This window comes from Caretta caretta, chromosome 11, assembly GCF_965140235.1.
Source record: "Caretta caretta isolate rCarCar2 chromosome 11, rCarCar1.hap1, whole genome shotgun sequence".
NCBI classification, from domain to species: domain Eukaryota; kingdom Metazoa; phylum Chordata; order Testudines; family Cheloniidae; genus Caretta; species Caretta caretta.
In genome coordinates, this window is record NC_134216.1 from 25,743,788 (window position 1) to 25,753,226 (window position 9,439).

At 40.9% G+C, this 9,439-nt stretch overlaps 1 long non-coding RNA gene across 1 annotated transcript; it reads right to left on the reverse strand.

Annotated features, from left to right (window-relative positions):
- Window positions 1-737: 737 nt before the first annotated feature.
- Window positions 738-3,092, reverse strand: LOC142068440 (uncharacterized). Its single transcript, XR_012664272.1, has 3 exons — window positions 3,019-3,092; window positions 2,510-2,656; window positions 738-1,021 (listed from the first exon to the last, which is right to left on the reverse strand). It is a non-coding gene; the product is annotated as an uncharacterized LOC142068440 (long non-coding RNA).
- Window positions 3,093-9,439: the final 6,347 nt, after the last annotated feature.

The following is a 9,439-nucleotide window of genomic DNA, read 5'->3' on the forward strand; positions in this document are numbered from 1 at the left end:
GTGCCTACTTATTCTTGGAAATCCCACTTGGTGCCTAGTTGCATCTTGAAGAGTCTAAATATCTTTAAAAATCTAGCACTTTAATCTTACTCTTTGTTACACTTATCAAGGCCAGACAGGCACCTACCAGTGTAACTATGGTCATTAGTTACAGGAGAAAAAAATGAGAAGCAAATTGATTGTATTATGAAGCGAAGGGCAGGTGTATAAACAAACTAGTCAGCCATATACAGAAACATTGACAAAACTTAAATGATAGTTATAGACAATGGTCTGGGGATTCTGAAATTGTCTATCTAAAGTGATTGCAAAGTATAACCACATACATTATATTTGATTCCATTGCAGTTAATGTAATATATATTTTCTATACAGACCTTCAGGAGGTACTATACCCAAAAGACAAACTTTTCTCATATTCAAGAGTTAATATGGAGATCCTGTTTTATCCAGCTCATGTGGCATAAAGATCATGAATTACTACTAAATTCATGTAGTATGTACATGCGCAACATCCAATCCCAAATTATAACAGAAACATTAGTTGCAGCTGGAGAAGGGAGAAAAAATTTAGTTCCAGCACTAATTAATTAAACAATGTGCATATGAAATGTATTTACATGATATGTAGTGTACCACATAGAATGTGTTGCTTTTTAAATGATAAATATGCACACAATAATATGGCCAATATTAATACCCAAAAGACACAAAGTTAAGAGAGGGAATGTATGGGAGGCAAGGATGATCATGAAACTCATAGAATTTATTAAAGGTTGCTTGAAGATTTTGGACCTCGTTTTCCATCATCTCAGCTTAGCCTCCAAGTGCACATGCACAACTTTATACACTTGTGTAGCAGGGTGTCATGATTCTCCTGTGAGCCCATCTCTCAACAGGTGTTGCAATGCTGCAGGTTAATTACAGATGGCTCATTGTGGCAGGTGTGGCTCATTAGACTCCATCTTGAACATACAGGATATGGGTGCAGCTCTCTGTACATAGTCTATTGGTTACTCTCCTATATAACAGAAAATATAGAGGAGGCTCATGTTTTTTTACAAGTTTATTGGTCGGGGACTGAAGAACTTGCATCACCACCGCCTCCCCAAAAAGCCTGAATTAAATCCTCTGAATAAAAACACTTCATTGAGGAGTCTAGGGCTATGTCTATGCTGCAGCTGGGAGCAAGCCTTCTAGCTTGGGTAGACTGATCGATGCGAGCGGAGCTCAAGCTAGCATGCTAAAAAGATCAGAGTGGTTGATGCAGCTTTGTCAGAGACTCGGATGAGCCACCCACACTCAGACCCAGGGGTGGGCTTGAGAGCTTGAGCTGCCACCCAGGCTGCAAGGTCCACAGTGCTATTTTTTTAGCTCGAGCCCCACTAGTGCCAGCCTGTCTACCAGGTCTGGGAGGCTTGTTCTCAGCTGCAGTGTGGACATACACTAGAAGGCCCAGAAGCCTGTGAGATTTGTACTATGCTTATTAACAAATGAAATATAAGGATGAGTCAGCTCTGCTCTGCCCCCCCGTTCTCATTTTTATACTTTCTTGCCATTTTTCCAGTGAGGGGAAAAAATCAAAACAGTGAGGTTTATTCCAAGTGAAATTTTTCAGAAAATTTTATTAAGAAATTTTAACATTCCAACAGTTTTTGAATCCTTCCAAATGTGGTGGTTTTTTTTTTTTTTTGGCAAACTGCACTTTTTTGGCTAGCTCTAACTAGTGCATCCTGCTAGTTTGGGTGAAAACCAACAGTTGTTGCTGCTTTTCTGGTACAGCTCATCCTTCCATCTCCACCATTATTATTTTTTGTTGTTGTTCCTTATAGGGCCCATAACGTGCTAGACATGCTCTACAGTCACAAAGGAAGTCACAGTCCAATCCCCAAAGAGCTTAAACTCTTTAAATAATATAATATCTAGCACTTATATACACTTTTCATCACTAGCTCTCAAAGTGCTTTTCAAAAGGAGATATTATCCCCATTATACATATGGGGAAACTGAGGCACACAGAGAACATGACTTTTCTAAGGTCACCTAGTAAGCCAGTAACAGAGCTAGGAATAGAATCCAGGTCTCTTAAGTCCCAGTCCAGTGCTCTGTCCCCTAGGCCAGACTGCTCCCAGATCATGCCTGTGTGTGTGTGTGCGCATTCCGTCTCTCTCAGGAGGGAAAGACTAAGTCATACAAGTAAAGTAGTCAGGTAATAATCCATCAGTCAGTGTCATGCCCCACCTTTCAGCAACCTTTCTGCACTCTGGTGAGCGCCACTCGCACTCCATATTTCAGCATGACAAAAGCAGCAAGGATATTAACTCAGCTGTTCTTGGCTCTGAAAAACCAGTAGGAGACAATAGCATCTATGCTATATGCTGTGCAAACACAAAGGCAAACACAAAACAAAAAGGCAATTCATGCCCATTACGTTTGAATGTAAACCTTTCTGTTGTGAATATACGTGTTTTGTTAAACACTATCTGAACTATTTGAATCTCAAACTTACCATCCTGTACTCCACATGTTGACTCTTCATCTCTCTCCGCTTTGTCTTTCTGAGGAACAATACTGGCTTCACAGGTTGCAGATTTGACAGGAACGGGGACTGGAACTGCTGTGGTCAGAGACTCTCCTAGGCTTTGTCTTTACTGACCTAAGGTTTTTTACAGCAAGACAAGTAACATGCAATAGTTACATCACTGTAAAATGTTATGTGGAGATAAGACACTTGTAGTGTTTACATTGAGGTAGGAAGATTCAGTCAGCATTATAGTCCTTGTTCATGATTGACCTCACCTCATTTACCACACAGTAAACACTACAAGTGCCTCGTCTCCACTATATTTTTACAGGCTATCCAATGTGCATTAGTTATGCCGTGGTAAAAACACTTCTTTTTTTGTCAGTGAAGACAAAGCTCCAGAGGCGCTGCTCCCTCCATACCCATGCTTGGAAAACACCTATCAGATGGTCCTGGGGGAAGAACACAGGGGAGAGAAGAAAACTACAACTTACCCTAAAAACAGGGCTGCAGTTCCATTTGCATCAATACCTGTTTGATGTGAGCAATCACTTCAGGATTGAACCTGCAACACATAATAAAAAAAAATGAATAACATTTGTCAGTTACATAAAATAACAACAAAGAAGTAACTTACTACATCGAGCACTGCTACCCTGTAATGATGGTGCTCACCATAATAAATGCCAGGATTCTGAAACCGGAGACAGGCACAGAGGTACACTATTGCTATAGTCCGCTAGGGCATTTCCAGAAACATAAGGACACATGCATGAATCCTCTCTCAGAACAGACCCAATTATTATAACAAATCATTGGAACTTCATATTGTAAATGAGATGTATCTAGATACATCAAATATCTTAAATAACATCACAAACAAACCTGGCATTCCACTATGGAGACAAAGTGTAAATTTTTGTTGTTGTAATTTAATACAAAAATGCCATTTTATGTATTAAAGCACACCAAATTATGATTCAAGACCTACTGTGTTCTTCTGCCAATTTTTCAAGTACCTGCACCTGCTCTGTGTCAGAAACTGTGCAATATGGTAGGTGCTTATGGAGTGCCCATGTTAGTCTAATACAGCAACGTGTGCAGGGACTGCTGTGTCCACAGCTATGACACAAATATTTCCCCCCAAAATGGTTTGCAATACAAATGGAGAATTCAATCCACAGAAGGTTTACTTTTTTTCAAAATCTGCTATAAATTTGGAAGGAAAATACATATCCCGTAGTTGATAAAATATACTATGGAACAAAATAACAAATGGTCTCTTTAATTTGTTCTTTACTCTTTTAGATTTTATACTTTTAGAGAGAGAGAAAACACTCTTCCTTAGTAATAAAGACCTCAGCACTACATCCTGCAGTGTGAGGTGTGAATCAAGCATGTAAACAATTATTTTTATTACTTGACTATTTAAACAGTGGAGCAGAAGTTAAAAATAATGAATTCATATGTGTAATATCACAGGTAACTATGATACTTGACAGATATTTCATAAAATATCACAAAGTCACATGTGAAGTACATGTATGCTAAGTTGCTGTAAACTTCAGTTGGCATGCCTGACATTTCTTGGTGGTCTGAATTCAGTTTTATATTTCAAAGGCTATGAATGGAGACAGCTTTACAGTTGCTCTTGTCTCTTCTTGCCTGAAAGAACTCTTTAACAATTCTGAAATGTGCAAACTTTCATGTTTTTTGCTGAACCGTCTCCCTCATCTGACAAGAGACTAATTACTTACATTTACAGCAATATTTCAAATGGGAATAATCCAACTTTTCCTAATGTGAACATATATATATTTCACAGTTCTCTGTATTAGGCCAGTCAATTTTTGTTCTCTGCTGGATTCAAACCTGTGTCTTTTTAATATTTCTAAATGGGATTTTTGTTCAATTAAAAGTATGCATTACATACTTACTAAAAAGAAAAGGAGTACTTGTGGCACCTTAGAGACTAACCAATTTATTTGAGCATGAGCTTTCGTGAGCTACAGCTCACTTACTAAATTATGCGTCAGTTTGCAGCAATTGTTGTTTCTAGCAATGTAATAGTCTGAACAGAAAAGCTTTGAAATAACTGTCCACTTCTCTTTAGCACAGACTAATTACCAGAATTCAGACTTATCTGACAATAGCTGGAGTGATAGATTCTAAAACAAAACAGTTTCAAAATGCTACTTTAGAAAACATATATCTATCCTGGTTATAACTAGATGTTAGCATGTAATCATGGAACATAACGTCAACTTCTGGTTTCAGCACAACAATCTTCTCCCCAAGACCTGCTCAAACTCTTCATCTGTCAGAGAGATGTTGAATTAACTTGAAGAAACTGATTTGTATTTGGAAATTAAGTTACTAGTACTTGATTTTGGGGGTCCATTACTCATGCTTAACAACACTACTGTTTCCTAGGGGCCCAATTCAGCAAAAGCAAAAACAAGTCACCACACTGACTTTGCACAATGGAAGCAGAATTTTTCAAAGTTTTCCACTATAGACGCCACATAACTTTTCTGAAATCAGCCCAACAGGATTTTGACTGATGGTGCCAAAACAAGCTCATATTCTTGTAAAGGTTGTGCACTCTGTGTGTCTCTGTGCATAGGTGCTAGAACTAGGGGTGCTGCTGCACCCCCAGGCTTGAAGTAGGAATAACAACCCAAACGCATGGTTTCCGCCTTCAGCACTCCCACTATAAAAATTGTTCCAGCACCACTGTGTGTGTGTGTGTGTGTGTGTGTGTTATGCAGGTCATCTCAAATGAGCATCCATAAAAGCCTCTATACCACACTACAGTATCATGTGTGTCTGGTATGTGCTACATATCTCAGAGAATAATTTTTTTAGGAATATTATAGAAATTTTTAACAATTTTTATTGGGACTAGTTTTTTGTATTCCTCCACTGGTAGAGTGACATGCCTTGTATACTGATTTTTAGAAGTGCTGAGCAACCAGAATGCCAAGTGAAGTCAACAGCAGCTGTGGGGCATCAACTTCTCTAAAATAACAGGCCCCTAGGTAGCATGAGTCCAACCGTATGGAAATTAGGGGAGAGAAAAAATAACATTAATTCATTTAAAACATAAATGTGACCCAAAATAGCTTTCTGGATATAAAAATGTCATAGCTTTGAAGTCCAATATCTTGAGACATTCCAGACCTAGAAGCAAGTGCTATGTCTCCCATTTATAAGCTGTGAATTTCCACAATTCCAGTGGTACAAAGCTTCAGTATCTAATCCTGGAAAAAGGAAAATACACAGTCTGCGACTACTGGGGATAAGAACAGGTGAGCCAATCCTGAGCTTTGTAAGAGGCTTGTCCAGCTTCCACTGCTCCACCTTCTGCATCATTCGAGGAAGTAGAAGGGGACAATTGACTTAGTAAAGCATCTGCAGCCATGGACAGAGGGGGATGGGTAACAGAGCTAGGCATCTACTGCATGCTCAGAAGCAAACAACAGCAGGCAACTCTGCCTGATAAGATATGGGGGAGGGCTTATTCAGAAACCAGAAAGAATCAGGCGGACCTGGAAAGAGTGGCAGTGGTAGGGAGAAGAGGCGAGAGATGGGATCCCTCAGCTTAGAACCCTAAAAGGGCGAGTGCATGTGCCTTTATGGTCTGAGTGGTTAAGAAGGCTCACAGAGACTTGCTGTCTCACCAGACAAGTACATTCCAGCTAACAGTATTGAAACAGAACCAAACAAACATCACGTTGATAAAATGCACTATGCTAGGTTAAATGAGCAATTCTTGGGAGCGTATTCTATTAATGTTTTTACATTCCCTTCTTTCTCCTCTTCTCATTTTAACAAGCCTTGATATTGAGAAACTGTAGCACATGCATATGGCTGGTCATGATTAAAGTCTAGAAAAATGTATCTTGATCACGAAGCCCTGTGTCCTAATTAACTTGCCCATCTGAAAAGATGAATAATGGTTCTGCTGATATGAGGGCTAACTTGTTATAAACATAAAATGGCACTACTTACATTTCTGGTGGCCTGAGTTCACCATGTTTTATTTCAAAGAATATGAACGGAGACAGTTTTACAGTTGCTTTTGCGTCTTCTTACTTGAAAGAACTTTAATAGTTCTGAAAATGGTAGACTTTAATAGTAGAAACAATATTTCTATGACAAAGTGATCTGAACAGTTATTGGTACATAAATGCCATTACTAAAGTTGTTCAACAGCACCTTTTAAGTCATAAGCATAAATGTACTGTAGCACAGTGCTTGGAATTCAGCTATTTAGAGATAATTGGTAGAAATAGAAACATCAGTCATCTAAATTCAAATAATATCATACTTGAAAGAAAAAGTAACAATGTTTACCCTGTTGCTTAGGCGTGGGTTTGTTTATTTGCAGTCAAATCATAATTTATACTGGCTTCTCACATACTGATATGTTGAGGAAATAAACAGCAAATATAATTTCTAATCCATCTGTTAGAAAGACAATAGTCAGAGGTTTTTCTGACAGGTTTAAAACCTTACATTTTGCAGAAGTGCATTTTCCTGTTCAAAGCTAACAAATGGAGCCCCAGAGTTTCTGTTATGTTCAGCTTTCTCTCAGCTCAGGGAGGGGAAGGGAATTACTTTGGTATGTCTCCCTCATTCTCTGCCACACCACTGGCTCTGGCAAAGGTTAGAGCAGCCTGGGGGTTGTTGTAATTTGTGCCCGCTGGGCCGGCTACTGTGTCTAAAGGACAGTCCACCATCTGAGCAGTCAGACCACCAGACACTCCGGCCACTCCTCCTACCTATCTCTGACACACATCCTGTATTGGGACTTTGGAGAGAGTGAAATAGGAGCCAGCTACATTGGCACTACGTTTCCTGGGGACGCCCACATGCTCCATCCCTAACAAGGAGCCTAGAGACAGATTGTTCCCTTTCCACTACATAAGTATTCCAAAGAGAATATGGCCCATAAGGCCTATCCAGTTATATTAATGCTATGGTTGGCAACTTTCTACTTGCACAAATTCTACCCTTGCCCCCCCCCACTGGCCTGCCTCTGAGGCCCCGCCCACTCTCCAAAGCCCTGCCCCCCACTCACTCCATCTCCCCACCCTCAATCACTCGCTCATTTTCACCAGGCTGGCTCAGGGGGTTGGGATGCAGGAGGGGGTGACGGCTCCAGCTGGGGGTGCAGGCTCCAGGGATTGGGCCAGAAATGAGGAGTGCAGGGTGTGGGAGGGGGCTCCAGGCTGGGGCAGGGGGTTGGAATAGCGGGAAGGGGTGACGGCTCCAGCTGCGGGTGTGGGCTCTGGGGTGGGGCTGGGAATGAGGGGTTTGGGGTGCAGGAGGTTGCTCTGGGTTGGGACCAAGGAGTTCGGAGAGTGGGAGGGGAATCAGAGCTGGGGCAGGAGGTTGGGGCGGGGAAGGGGGTGAGGGGTGCAGGCTCCCGGTGGCGCTTACCTCAGGCAGCTCCCAGAAGCAGCAGCATGTCCCCTCTCCAGCTTCTAGGCAGAGGCTCAACCAGGCGACTCTGCACATTGCCCCTTCCACACGCGCCGCCCCTGCAGCTCCCATTGGCCACACTTCCCAGCCAATGAAAGCTGTGGACTTGGCGCTTGGGGCAGGGGCAGCGTGCGGAGTCCCCTAGCTGCCCCTCAGCGTAGGGTCCACAGGGAAATTCCGCTGCTTCCAGGAGCCGTGCAGTGCCACAGCAGGCAGGGAGCCTGCCTTAGCCCCGCTGTGCTGCCGACCGGACTTTTCACGGCCTGGTCAGCAGAGCTGACTGGGCCACCAGGGTCCCTTTTCGAAAGGGTGTTCCCGTCAAAAACCGGACACCTAGCAACCCTAATTAATGTCCTTTATTATTTGTATGGTCTAACAGTATGCAAGGTATTTTACAAATATACAGGGAAACAAAGGTTCTGCCCTAAAGATTTTATCTACCTAGACATAAAAGGAACAATATTTATGTAAGTTTCATTTCTGAAAGTTGAATAAACAATAGCTGCTGGATGCTATCTAACACATCTGCTACTGGGTTATAGTATTACCTTGACTTCACAAAACAACAAGCAATAATTTTTGCAAAAGGCAAGAGTCCAGATTGACTCCTGTGTTACTCCAATTTTACACTAATGGTCTCTCCATATTTAAACCAGCATAAAAATTAAGTAACACAAGGTGAATCAGGTTCACTGTGTCTAAACTAGTCACATTTGCCTGGCATTCAGTTATCTCCATATATTATTCATCTCACAGCAATAATGCTGTTGTTTGCTTTTTTTAAAAAAGCAACTGACGTAAGTATAGATGGAAAAGAGCTTGTTCACCTTTAATTTCTTACCAGTAGATGTTATATTCACATAACTACCCAGAATTTAATCAATTCTGTTAATGTCACAAACTGACATGTTAATCAAGCTTGAAGTTGAAGGAAGAATAGCCACACTAAGGATAATGAAAGCTTGAAACTCTTATCTTAGTAAGGGCTTAGCTACTATGGCAGTGAGCCCTGTAGAAAACACAGAGATAGACAGACATAAAAACATAGGGCAATAAGCCAAAGAAACATGTGGTGACTAAAGCTAAAACTCTATATTCTCACAGGTAATTGTTCTCCATTTGGATTTTACAAAATAAAGCTTTATTTTATATAACATCTTTCATGAAAACTCCAATTATATTATTTAACTTTGTAAAGCATTTTGGGAATACAGAGTCCAAGTGAATAAAAGAGACAGAAATTTAAAGGTGCAGTAACGGAGGAGAGAGATGTTTAGGTATAATTTGAACAGCCTGAGTCAATGAGGCAGAGAGATATAGAGAGGCTATTTCATATAGAAGGCACAGCAAAGGAGAAGGCTTTTGCACTGAGAGTGGAGAGACTGTGTGACGTGAAGGAAAGGAGTACATTTCTCCCTAATAAAG